The sequence below is a fragment of the Drosophila navojoa genome, chromosome 5 (assembly GCF_054131105.1).
Source record: "Drosophila navojoa isolate 15081-1374.11 chromosome 5, UAZ_NAV_1.0, whole genome shotgun sequence".
Classification (NCBI taxonomy): Eukaryota; Metazoa; Arthropoda; class Insecta; order Diptera; family Drosophilidae; genus Drosophila; species Drosophila navojoa.
The window spans coordinates 7,465,542-7,479,665 of record NC_142893.1 but is presented as its reverse complement, the minus strand read 5'-3'; the positions used below and the strand labels follow the sequence as shown (position 1 = coordinate 7,479,665).

The following is a 14,124-nucleotide window of genomic DNA, read 5'->3' as shown; positions in this document are numbered from 1 at the left end:
AGCTGCCAAAAACTCTCAGTAGTAGATCACCTCAAAGGCATATCTTTATATAGGATATCTGAGCGCTCTCTCTCTCTACTCTGCACTCTAATGCATTCCTTTCAGTTGCGTTGCAGCAGCAGCAGCAGCAGCTGAACTTAACGCCAGTTGCAGTCGCATTGTTGCGTTGAAAGCGACGCTTTAATTACATGAGCCGCGCGTCAGCGTTTCACAAAGCAACAATGGTACAACCTGACCCAATGGCACCTCCGGCACCTCTGGCACCTAGCCCTAGTCCCGCGCTCCATCGCCATCCCATCCATGCTCAGAGACCGGTCGGTCGGTCGGTCGCTGAGGCTTTTGTTGCCATGGCCAGCAATTAAAGTAAGTGGCGCCATTTTCATTCTGCAACGCGTTGCTGCCACACGTTGCACAGCCACCCTGGCCAGGCCACAAGCTACGACTCTGGCTCTGGCTATGCTCGGTGGCTACAGCTCCTACTTCATGCCAAGTTTATAAGTTCTCTTCACTGACTGATGGACTGACTACGCACTCGCCTGCTCATTCCGCTCAGATCCACTTCGCTCTGACAAAGTGTTGCGCATTGGCCTGTGGCCTGAGCTATTGTTTTCATTCTTATTTGCTTTCCCTTTTGCATATTTCTCATAATTTTGTGCGCTTGAACTTCGAGTGTGGCGCTTGAAAATGTCAAGGGGACAGACGAAGCAGCCACAGCATCCTCATAGATGATTAATGAGTTTATCTTTGGGTCTTTCACTGTTGTAAAACTTCCACTTTGAATTAAATTAAACGAATTGCAGCAAATGCGTGCAGTGCACTTAAATACTTAAGTCTAACTACAGCAAGTGTAAAAATTCTCAAAAGCCAATCGAGCGCTCATATTTTTTATCTTGTGTATAACACTCAAGGACCTTACTGAGTCCATTGTCAGACTTTTATTAGCCACTAGCAACGACTCATGTAGTAGTGGAAGCATACCTTACAGTGCATACAATTCATACATCATATATCAAACGAAATTCTAACCCATTTACTTATTTATTTTGGTAATAAATAAACACGTAAGTTGCATAAATTCTGAACACACCGATTTATTTAGCACATATATTTAGTGCCCTTCAGAGAGCTATAAAGATATAGCGTGAAGGCAAGGTAAAGCATTTATATGCGAAACTGCGTACTGTGCGCTGAATTTATATGATATTCATTTTAAGAATTGAAATAATTTTGCATGCACTTTGTGAATTCTAAATGTTTTTACTGCACTTTGGAATGCACAAAAAGCGCAGAGCATTAGGAGGGCCTTAATTGTAAACAGTTTTTCCAGCTAATTATAATTGAAATTCATGTGAAAGCCATGTGAAAAAACATTACTATGCATTAATGCGAAAGTATTATATATTGTGGATACAATTTAGAATTATGTTGCCAAGGGTCAAAAGCAGAAATATAATTTAGTTGAAATTTTAGTTGAATAAAATATATATTACATATCTAATAAAGAAGTATTAGAGAGTTGCATGATTAAGGAAATGAAATGTGTTGAGGGACATTAAAGCTAAACTCATTCAATTCGTTGCATTCCCCTTCAACGTATGATGTGTGAGTAGAGCCATGCAGTTCTCTAATAAATATGTAAATTAAACTAATATGTTTGTATATCTAATGTTGTTTGTCCAAGTAAATCAATAGATATATAACATACAACTATACATATTCCCCAATTTACATATATTCCCCAATGCCTTCTGGCTCAACCACAACAGCAACTGCTCAAAAATATTGCCTAGAAGATTTAACTCATATTAGAAGGCAAATTAAGTCATTCCATACATAAATGTCACAAAATTTTCTCGAAACTCGCAAACAATACCAATTAGAGCTAACTTTCCATCTTTTCACTTTCAATTTTATCCAAAATTCAAACGAGAATCTCCCACTTTTAGCCAGTGGCAAAAAACAAAAAGACAACAACAACATAACTGATATGCCAATTAGTAAGCTGGTAACTAAATACTATACAAAATGGAATATCCCGAAAAAATATGCGACGTTCTGCGAAAATTGCAGAATTCAGAACTCAAGGCAAAGCGGATTTGACATTTATATATGCTTGAACTTTACAAGGCATCAATAAGCAAAGACACACACACACACACATACACAGAGACGAGCAACGAACGAGAGTATTATGAATTTAAATGCTTGAGAGACGAACTCAAACTTGTGCTTGGGGAAGGTCAAAATGGCGTATCAAATATCATAGCCCAGCGCACACACACACACACAAAGATGTGTCTCTGTGTGTGTGCGCTAGATAGCTGACGAAGAAAACGTAGCATACTTTCTAGCGCAAAACAAATCGAATCAATGCTTGCTCACTTGCCATTTTTTGCCCGGTTTTTGTATTTTTCTACGTAGACCGGAAATTGAAACACCATTGGAATATCAACGAACAAGTTCAAGAAGAAGCAGCGACAGCCATGGCTATTGTATAAAGGGACAAAGAGAGGGTAGAGCAAACGCTGCTCCGATTAGCAAACAAGAAGCAGAAGAAACCAAATGCCCGACTTGGACTTCGCATTGCGCGCATAAAAATGCAGTGTGTGCATTCCGAGAAGGGGGAGAAGTGAGTGAATGGCTGTAGGGTGAAGCAGCCGTTGCGACAATCTTACACAAGAAATACAAAAAAATAAAAGGAGCAAAAAAAACACGAACCGATATAGCGGTAAAATGGTAAAAAGCGAACTGGAAATCGCAAAATCGTTACGCGCGTTGCCAAATACGTGCGCCACATTGTCCGTCCTTTTTTTCGGAACGGGGTTGCAGAGGTTTAACCGAGCTATCTGCTCCCGTCACGCATTGGCAATGTGCACAGAGCCATGACATAATAAAGTTATGCGGCACTTTTCATTGATTCATTGGAATGGCGCAAGCTTAAAGCAAAGAAAATATGGACGGAAAACTCAATAAAAGTTGAGGCGAATGCACGGCGTGGCAATTAGGTGCCAGCGGGAGTGTTTGTATGCAAGTACTTACATAAATTAAACACAAACACACACAGCTGCAGCAGCACTAGAGGCTCACCTCTGCACACACTTAAGCGGCAAAAGTTGAAGCTGCACTGTTGCTGCACTTGAGCGCGTGTCCCAGCACTCTCATGACTCAGTCAAGCTAATGCCACAAGGGTGCCGCAAGGTGTGTGAGTGAGTGACTTTGTGTGTATGTGTTTGTGTGTGTGTTTTTTTCACAATTTTTCGACAAAAAGTCAAGTGCATGATGTCGCCTGCAGGCCAGGATTTTATGGCTGATTTGGTCATAAACGCATTTGCCACACATCAGCAGACAAATTGTGCATTACGCATACGCAACGTTAAACAGCCCAGCCACACAGTGACTGCGCGAACGAGAGCGATAGCTAGCCTAGCTACAGTTTATTAAATATTTACCAAATTTATGACCAAGCGAAAATTAAAGCTAGCATTTTATATGCCACACACTCAGCTGCAATTTGTATTTCAAGTCCCTGCGGACTCAGAACCTGCCAGCTGAGTAAACAAACAAAAAGAAAAAATAAGAAAAAAAAAAAAAATGGCAATATTTTTCAAGCCCCTTCTGAACACTCTGCAGCCAATGTTTGTGGTTGAGTAAAGTTTAGAGTTGAAAATTATTTAAAATTATATATTATATAAAAATAATAACAATAAAAATAAAATAATAATAATAAAATAATTTAGAAAATAATAAGATATAATTTTATATGTTTATTATTTTAAAAATAAAAAAAAAAAATGTATAATAAAATATACGTAATTGGAAGTTAGATCATTGACTTGGTCAAATAAAATTTTCTAAGAAGCTTCGGAGTTTCAAGTTGGGAAAAATAAAATAATAATATATTTTTTAAGTCATTATCAACTAAAAATTATTTTAAAAAAATTTTTTTAATCGTATTTTTTTATACTATTCAATAAAAAAAAATTGAAACACATTCTTTTTAGCCATAATTATATTTTCTAAAAGGTAGAGTAGACTTTAGCAATAATCTCTCTCTCTTCATATTGCCAGGTCATTAGTTTTATGTTTTAAAGCCACTTAAATTATTCAGTAGCAAATTCAGCTGCTGTTTGCCCGTTCCACAACCAACTGCAAAAATATATACATGTACATTTTTAAATCTAAATTAACTACATTAAACTTTACATGTGCAGCAGTTGAAAACTTTCAGTTATTCTAGTGCTTTATCATGTTAACAATTCCGGGAACAATAACCAGTAAAAAAAATATGTGAACGGAACTCAGTTGACCCAGACTTCATAATAAAGCACACAAATCCTTTGCCGCTTTATTCGGGCTTTAACATTAAAAGCAAAATGCTGTCAAAACCCAAGGCAAGAAAAAAGCCTTTTAACTTCGTGCGAAGTTTGGAAAGCAGGTCCAAAGTAAATTCACTTAATTTATGTAAATAATTATATTTCAATTACTGAATTTGCAGGAAGCAGATGGACTCAAGACGCGCTGTCCGCAATTTATGCGCGTCTAGAAACTTTGCTTTAGACGCCAGGCAAATCAAAATATTATAATAAAAAAATATATAAATAAATAAAATATGCACAAATGTAAAGAGTTAATGAAAATATTTGTGTGTGTGTGCATGCATAAATTCAATCAAAGTTATGTGTGTGTGTGTGTGTGTGTGTGTTTGTGTGTGCGAGAGAAAAAAGAATATATTTATATAGGAAAATATGGCAAGCAAATTGAATCTCTGGAGTCTGAGATGTCAGCCGCATATCGTTTGTAATAAATTCAATTTATTAGCAACTCGACAGCTCACACACAGAGTTGGCCTTCTGCTGCGTCTTGCCCAAAATGGACCGAGCCCTAATTGTGTCGGCAGCGAGAGTAAATGTGAAATGGAATACAATTAATATTAATTTTGCGCTCGTCTCACAGCAGCTCCAGCAGCTTTTTTTTTCATTATCTCTTACTTTTTTGCACGCCAATTAATTGTCACTTAAAAAGCATTCACATGTTTTTTATATTTTCATTATTATCTCTATTAGCTTTTTTTTTTTTGTTTGTCTTCATTGGCTGGCAGCTGTCACATCGAGTTACACAAGTGCCAGAGAATTTAGCCGGAAAGCAAATAAAACAAAACTTTTTTTTTTTTTTTTTTGTATGTAATGTAATATAAGAGTCGAACTCAATTAGATGAATTGTGTGGAAAAATCTGTGCAAATGACACCTTGGGTTAGGTGGAAATTGGTTTTGATGTAACTGCGGGGAAAATAGATAAACGTAATATATATTGGGAACTAATTTATTTAAGTTAATTAATTTGGTATATTGATTATACAAATTGATGAAGAAATAGACATATGTAGAGTAGATGAAAGCATAGTGAGGCAGCAGCACATAGTCTTTTTTATACTGCTATTTATACCTATTTTTATGCCTTCATTTATATTTTTGCTTATGCCTAAATTTACACTAAAATGTATGCCTAAGTATAGAAGTATATAGTTATTCTAATTTTTATACGTATTTTTATACCTGTTCTTATGCCTATTTTTATACCTAAACTTATACTAGAATGTATACCTATACTTACACTAAGACTTATACCAATATTTATTCCCATACTTATACCAATATTTATACCTATACTTATACCAAATGTTATAACTATTCTATTTATTAAACCAAAATTTATACCTAACCATTCACCTATACTTTAGCATTCACTTTGAATAAACTTCTGTTGAACATCATCAAGTTTTAGCTTTGACTCATTCACTAAGCCATAAAGCCTATTCCAAATCATTGCCTAAACTCAAGCTCCACTTCATGTCTAAGCATCACAGTAAAAACAGTCTACATCGCAGCTTTAGCTCTTCACAAAGTCATCTCTCGTTCACCTAATCCTCAGCTTCGACTACAATTGCTTAAACACAACTAATCCAGCATAAATTCCAGGCTAATGTCATTGAGCTTTCAACGGCTAAAGGCGACACACAAAAGGCCGAACAGAGCCATTAATTCCTATATGTCTTCCATTACCTAGACGACAGCGCAACAAGTCATTTGATACATATTGCAAGCAAATTTAAGCTCAGCTGAATTCATATAAACACATGCACACAGCGAAAGACAGTCGAGTTGGTAGACAGGCGGCATATTTTAATGCCAATTAATCGTTTTAATTAGTGACTTACACAGCGAGACCCTTCTCTAAGCCGCTTTATTTATTAGCGTGAACATACATTATATTAGAGACTCAGCAGCAGCAGCAGCAGCGGCAGCAGCAAATGAAAATCGCGGCTTAAATACGCTCAGTAACATGTTGACACTAACAGCTGAGCAGCTGAACAGCTGAACCTAGGGTGGACCAAAACGGAGAGGGCAGGCACTCAGTGTCAACAGTTTCTCAAGAATATGACACAATTAATTTTCGAAAATTTATGCTAGAATAATTACCAGCTGAATATGAGATGAGAGACAGAGAGAGAGTGAGAGCGAGAGAGATAGAGAGTGCACACACTTATTCGTAGAATATAATTCAATTTATGCTGGTAAAAAAATTATGAGCTTAAATTATGCATGCAAACGTTGCCACGGCTCATCTTAAAGATACCAAAAAAAAAAAAAAGTAGAAAGAAGAAGCAGAGGCACATATACATAATATATGCAGGAGAAGTGTGCGGAGAGCTGCTATTGCTTCTTCTTCTTCTTCTGTTTTTTTCGCTGTGTCAACTTATTGCATAGGCACAAATGAAGACAAAGTCTGTTTCATTTAAATAATTATTTTCAGCTCGTAATTTAACAGCTTCTTATGTGCTTTAAATTTATATGACTGAATTGGTTGAGAGAAATGGGAAACAAATGCTGGGCAAGAGCTTAGAAGGAATTTATAAAGAAATCAAAGGAACAGTTTAGGTATAAAATTTTGGTATAAATTTGTATTGGAAATACTTTATTTTTTGTATAAAATGTAGGTATAAAATTTATGTATAATATTTAGGTATAAATGGGTATTGCAACTGATTTGATTAAATTTTTTCCTCCTTCATCATTTTTTACGCATTTAATATAAAATTATTTTAAATATTTTAAGTACTAAAAATATTTGATAGCCATATTGTATGCATATGTATCCAATTGACCTAATATAATAATAAATAAGTTTATTGGATATGTGTATACATCTATTATTTTCGTTTTCCACAGAATTTTCCTGCATTTGAATTCGATTTGTATTCGATTGCTATTGGACAGAATGAATTAGCGACCGTTCAGCTTCTGAGAAGTTTTACTAAGAAAAAAAATAATAGTATAAAAAACCGTAATCAATTGGCCAATAAGTGCTTGACTCAAAGGTACCCTATTTTCGTGTGTTTTGACTAACTATTTTTAGTACCTAATAAAAATATTATAGTTCAGAAAATTAATTGAGTGCTATTTGAAATTAATTTGATATAATACAATATGATTACATGTAAGACTTGGCATTTAATCATATGCACTGCTATTGAGTGGCCATTTTTCTAGGGTATATCGCATGACACGTGTTGGCTAAACACACGACAGATGTTTGATATATTTTTAGCCGTAGCAAATGTTGCCAGCGAATTGTCAATAGCCGTGAAAGGCAAAGCAAACGCAGCCAGCTTGCAATATTTGCCGCTAACAGCCATGAGTTGTCAGCCATTGAGCAACAGGCACAGCCAATACACACACACACACACACACACACACACACACACGTATATTCAGTGAGTGGCAAAGCTGTTTTATTAGCACAGCAGCAGGACAACCAAAATGTATTACCTAGCATTGTGTGGCAGGCAAATGTGTTTCGCTTGTATGCGTAGCACGCTCCACCCAGCGTGCCACGCCCCGTAGGCAGCCCAAAAACACTTTCAATATGCACATGCTGAGGCAAGACGCAATAGTAGTAGAAGTAGTAGTAGTAGTAGTAGAAGTAGTAGTAGAAGGCGTTGCTGCTTTATATGGCCGACAATAGCAATAAACCAGCTGCTGCCACTGCCTCTGCCTCTGCCTCTGCCGCTGTTTTCTTTATCAATGTTGTCAAGCTGCGCTGTTTGCACAGCAAATGCCAGACAACAACAACAACAACAACAGCAGCAGCAACAACAACAACAATGCCATTTATTCATTGTCCATTCGCAAGTTGATTGTTTGCTTACTTTTATCATCGATTTCGTGTCGCTACGGAAATAATCGACAAAAGTTTTTAATCAACTGCACAGAGAGTGAGACAGACAGAGAGATAGACAGACATACACACACAGACGCACTCACACCGCCACTACATTTACTCATTTGCCGCACTTTATATAAGCATTACAATCATTAAACGCCGTCAGAGCAAAAATATATACATATCTATATAAGAAAAGCCCGGAAAGGGCCGCACAACACGTCAGCAAATTTTCCCTTTGGCCGACTGGATTATGACCGCAGCAGTGGGCAGGAGGCGGGGCTCACGTTTAATGCAAATGGCCAAAATTAATTATTAAATTACACGAAAAAGGCATTTGAGGTTTCTCTCTCTCCCTCTCTCTCTCTCTCTCTCTCTCTCTCTCTCTCTTATATGCGTTTCGATTTGTGGCCAATGTATGTGTGTGACTGTGTGTGTGTGTGTGTTTGGTCGCATCTGTTGTTATAAACGTGTAAATTTGCCGCTTTGGCAAGTTAATTAAAAATCTTTTCCACTGCAATCGAGTCTCAAGCGACAAACGTAAATTGCAAATATTAAGCATACGCCACGTGAGCGTGAGGCAAGCTTAAGTTCTGTTCAATTCGCTTAAGCTAAGCAAAGAACATATTAAGCCAGCAAGCACGTGCACTAGTTCGTGGTTGATAGGTCAGTTGGCTTTACCCAGAATCAGAGAAGCCTAAAAAGTTCCGTTTTAATTGGCAATTTGAGCAAATGATTTTGTAAATCAAAGTTACGGCAGGTTGTTATGGAGAGATATAACTAATATGTATGAGGAATGTGTGCATATGAATTAAATAGAGGAGAGGAAAGTAAGAATAATAATTAAATGTAAAAAAATATATATATAAATACGAGGGATATTCATAAAGTTGTACAAATTTTAAAGCTAAATTTTATAAAATAAATAAAGTGAATTTTGATATGTAAAAAAATCCAAATAGCTTTCTTTTAATTTAGTATAACTCAAAATTTTAAAAGTTAATAAATTACACCTAATTTCAATATTTGTACAAATAAATTATTATAATTAATTGATTTCCTTTTCACCTCACTTAAAGTTCTTTACGATTCACTCAAAGCTAAAAAAAAAATGGTAGCCACATTTCACATATTCATCATCATCAAGTTACTTCGAGCAGCCCTCAAAATAAACTTCTTTTAAAACAAACTTTCACTTTGGCTAAAAAATTAATTAAAAACAACTTTATTATATTAATTAAGGCACTCCACTTGAGTCAGCTTGTGTAGGAATAAATAGTTTACAGCAGAGCAAAATTATGGCTAAAAGCAAGAGTGCGCACAAAAGTAGGCAATAAAAACCAAAAAGCTCCTAAAATATAAATGGAAGACGAGAGTTGACCAGTGGAAAGTTATAGACAATGTTCTAGAGGGCACTGGCATGAAAAAAACTTCAAACTGGTGCTACTTATAGAGCCGAGCCTTAGCAGCTGAGCTAAATGAAAAACAGATTCAGTTAAAGAACTTCACTACTCTGGACATTGGTTAGCAGCCTACAATTTGATTAACCATAAAATTCTCGTGTTAAGCCGACATGCAAAGAGCTATAACATTCGAGCAGATAAATACATGTTCATAAATTGGATGCGTGCTTAAATTGTTGATTGGGAGAGACTTAAATGGCAGGCCTTCAATGCCAGCGAGGTAGCTCGCCCATAGAGGTCGACAGGCATAAATTATGCAGGCGTTGCTGAAGCGCATATCGATGCCATTTTTAATTGAACACCCTGAGTAGTAAGAGAGAGAGAGAGAGAGAGAGAGAGCGAGAGAGAGAGAGACAGAGAGAGAGAGAGTGAGTGAGTGACTGAGGAGAGAGGTCTGCAGTTGAGGCATGTCACTCGATACTTTTATGGTAAAGAGCGTGGCAAAATTGAATTAAATCATTTTTACAGTTGTTGTTGCTGTTGCTGTTGTTGTTGTTGCTGCTGTTGATTTAATTGAAATGCATCCACACGACAGTTGCTGGCGCTGCCAATGCGCGAAACTGGTGAGATGAACTTTTTTGCAATTTACATGCAAATGCATTTCTGACGCAGTCGCAAGCCAAAGCCAAAAAAAAAAAAAACAAAACAAAATTGATTTCCGAAATCAAATCAAAAGAAATTTGTGCAGCAAGTGTTTGCTTTAACAGCCTGTTAAATATTTAACCAAAGAATTTGCTACCAGATACATTGTGCATTGGCAATTCATCCATCTGTCTGTCTGTCCATCAAATTGTTGTCGCTTTCACACTTTTTTCGTTTTAGCATATCTGCAATGTGCCAGAGTCTATAGACAGGCGGCTGCAATTGCTGCCTGCTCTCGTCTGTCTGTCTGTCAAACTGTTTTGTCACAGCGTTTGTCATGCACTTAGCCAAAGTTTACCAGCTGCCACGTTGTTTTAGCCCAAGCTACATACATAACTTGGGCGCTCTGCCAAGCCATAAAATATTTATGATTTTATATTGCAGACGCTCGGGCCGGGCTCACTGACTCTGTAACTCTCTGGCAGGCTGACACTCACTCGACTGGCTGCAACTTGATTTATCGCACCACATGTCAAAATACTTCAACACAATTTCAATTTTCCACTCTTGTGTAGCGCAACAGCGGCTTGCCCTTAAATCTGTCAAGCATGTAGATTTGCAGTCGTCTATATATGCAGTATGACTGGCTTTTCCCGCTTCATATATTCCGCAGATTAAAACATATGTGGCAAGCCCAAAGTTCATAAATTTTATATGAATATGAGTCGGACTTGTGTGAAAATGTGTCAATTGCATTGTTTTTGGAGGCTTGTTTTAGTATTTTTTTTTTAGAGTAAAATTGAATATGTTTAGAATATAATACATATTTTTATATATAAAATAGAGGCTTAATATTTTAAAGAAATATTATATATTAGTTAATTATTATATTTATTATGATTTCCCAATATCTCTCATTTTTTTTATTTATTTTTTAATATTTTTTATTTTTTATTTATTTTTATTTTTATTTATTTTTGTATTTTTTTTTTTTTTGTATTTTTTATTATTTTTTTTTTTTTTAATATATTTGAATATTTGTTACTTGTTTAATAACATTTCCTTTAATGACTTTTATTATTCGAAAGAAAAGCAAAGAGGTTAAAATTGAATAAAATCGTATTAACCATTCCTTATTAATCTAACTCGATGAATAATAAGCAGTTAACTGAAAGTTGGACTTCCATTAAACTGTAAAATATATACATAATATAAATCAAGAAGTTGAACTTGAACAACTTAAACACAACCGATCGCCTCGAGCTGCAAGTCGTAAGAAATAGATGAAATGCCGGGAGCAAGTTAGCTCATACATCAGCTCCTTCACAGTAAATGCTTCAACATTGGCCGCTTCGCAAATTTGTGTTACTTCTCTTCTTCTCTGTCTCCTACGCAACTCAATTTAATTTTCAATAAAAAAATATGTAAGTCATAAAAAAATTTGCAATACACCTTCCAACAATTTAGCAGCTCTTAAGATCAGCCAAATATATATCCTTAGTCTAGACACGCAACCATTAAAAAGGATCTGAAATATTCACGAAGCCATCGAGCGAAGCGTCTCAAATTTTGCCTTCAGCCTGTTTGGCAGCGATAATTGACTTTATCTCAGTGAGTGCATTAAAGATGCTGTCGCACCTTGTTAGCTTCATCGATAACTTGATAAATGATGCCAGCCAAAAAATTAATAATATAAAAAAAAATATAAAACTTTCAAGGCGAAAGAAAAGTCTGGCTATAAAGATAGCCAGAGCTGCCCTGGACTGTCCTGCCAAGACATAAAATTTTCTGCAGAAAATGTGCCATAATTTCATTGAGCAAAGACTTTAAACGTCTGGCACGTTCGACTTTTTGCTCTACTTGGACTCTTTTTTTTTTTGCAACTTCTTCTGACGCTGCTGTCTCTTCCTCTTCCTCCCATATTGCGCTGCACAAATCTCAATTGCAGCTCTTTTTATGGCTGCTGCAATTGGCTTTTACGCTGTTAAGTCTTAATATTCTACTTGGCTTACTTGCAATTTTTTCGCTCTTTTTCCTTTTCTGCAGCTGCAGCTGCTGCTGTTGCTGTTGCTGTTGCAATGACTGCGACTACGAGTCAAATATTTGCCCGAAGCTTACACAAAGTGAACTTTTTACAGGGAAATAAAACAAATAGAGTGGGAAAAAGGGAGTGCAAGAGGGAGTGAGAGCGGCAGATACAGACATTTGCTTGCGGCGCTTTTCACACTCAGCTGTAAATGCCTCGAGCTGCGCTCTGAATATTTCTAAAGAGATATATATATATATACATATTTATTTATTTATTTATTTAAATGTCTTTTTGCCACATTTTGCATAAACTGAGTCGTGTGGGCGCTGGGTCAGCGGTCATTCGTGCAGCTTTAATGCGGTCAAGTCTCTTCTGCCACACTGACTAAATAACTTTATTAGTTTCTGTGGTCTCTAGCCCAAAAAAAATAAAATAAAATAAATAAATAAAAAAATAAAAAAAAACATATAATATTTATACATATACATCTCTGTATATTTGTTTATCAAATTCATTGCCGGCATAGTATTTGTGGCTGTTGGTAATTAATTTAATTATCTTCTATTTGATTGCGCACTTGCTGCTCAAATGCCAAAATATTTGCTCAGCAGTTGAATGCAATCAATATTTGTATTGCTGAATTTATGCAAAGCTAATTAATTTCTGTTTATTTTCGCATACAATCTCTAAACAATTTATCATGAATTAAATATTGCATTGACAGCTGTAAATGAATTTCGTTCAATTGAGCTCTGGCCTAAATGATACACATCAATATTTTAAGGCTTACTGGCAATGCCAGCACCTGCGACTCGAACACTGTGCGAGACATTTTAAATATTTATAAAATAATGCTGAGACATTTATGAAGATTTGAGAGTGGAAGAAAAACTTTTCTGTTGAATTTGAAATGAAATTCGCAGGAATTTGTAACTAAGCTGAATTAAATTGGCAGAAATGAATAATAGATGATAGAAATATATTTTTAAAAAATTATTTTAAAAAAAATATATATATTAAAAATTTTTTTAAAATTTATAAATAATAAAAACTCATTTTATTTGTTTAATTTTTTATTTATTTTAAATTTTTTATTATTTATTATTAGATATTTATTATTTATTTAATTATATTTATTTTTTATTTTAATTAATTTATTTTCTTTTCATTTTAATTATTTTTATTTATTTATTTATTTTTTTTTAGCTTTTATTGATCAATATTGAATCGATTTAAAGAAAACTTTAATTTACAATCTTTTTTCCAATTTATATTTTACGTTTAATTACTGCTAGTCAGGCTTCAATTTATTTTTAAATAAAATAATAAATAACAATAAAATAAAAGTAATAAAATCCACTTCACAACGTGTTTAAATTGGCTAATTTGCATTTTCAATACGCATAAAGATTGTGTGTTTGCGCTGTTGGCAATTTATAAGCTTTTAGTCGAATCAAAAATCCCTTGCTAATCATTTTAGCTGACACTGAAAATGGTGTACGACATGCAAGCAAATCATTTGTAACACACACACACGCAATCACACACGCATACGTCTGTGTGTGGCTCCAATTTGACGCAGTCCAATCAGAAAGCATTTCAATAATATTCAAAGCACAGCGAACAACGCGTCACCAGGGCAATCAGCAAACAATTCGACAAATGTAAAAAGTAAGCAACAATCAGGAAACAAAAAGTAAAAAAAAAGTAAAAAAGGAAAAAAAAAACAGCAGGAAATGCAATAAAAAAGTACATAAATTATTAACCGCAAAATTGTAACATACATACGTATAAATTTATATACATGCTATATATTTATTTAATTAAAT

General features: G+C 35.1%; 1 protein-coding gene across 1 annotated transcript in view; it reads right to left on the bottom strand.

Annotated features, from left to right (window-relative positions):
• SLO2 (slowpoke 2) overlaps positions 1–14,124 on the bottom strand; it is a 119,610-nt gene that overhangs the window by 67,647 nt on the left and 37,839 nt on the right. The gene's annotated exons all lie outside the window — the stretch shown is intronic.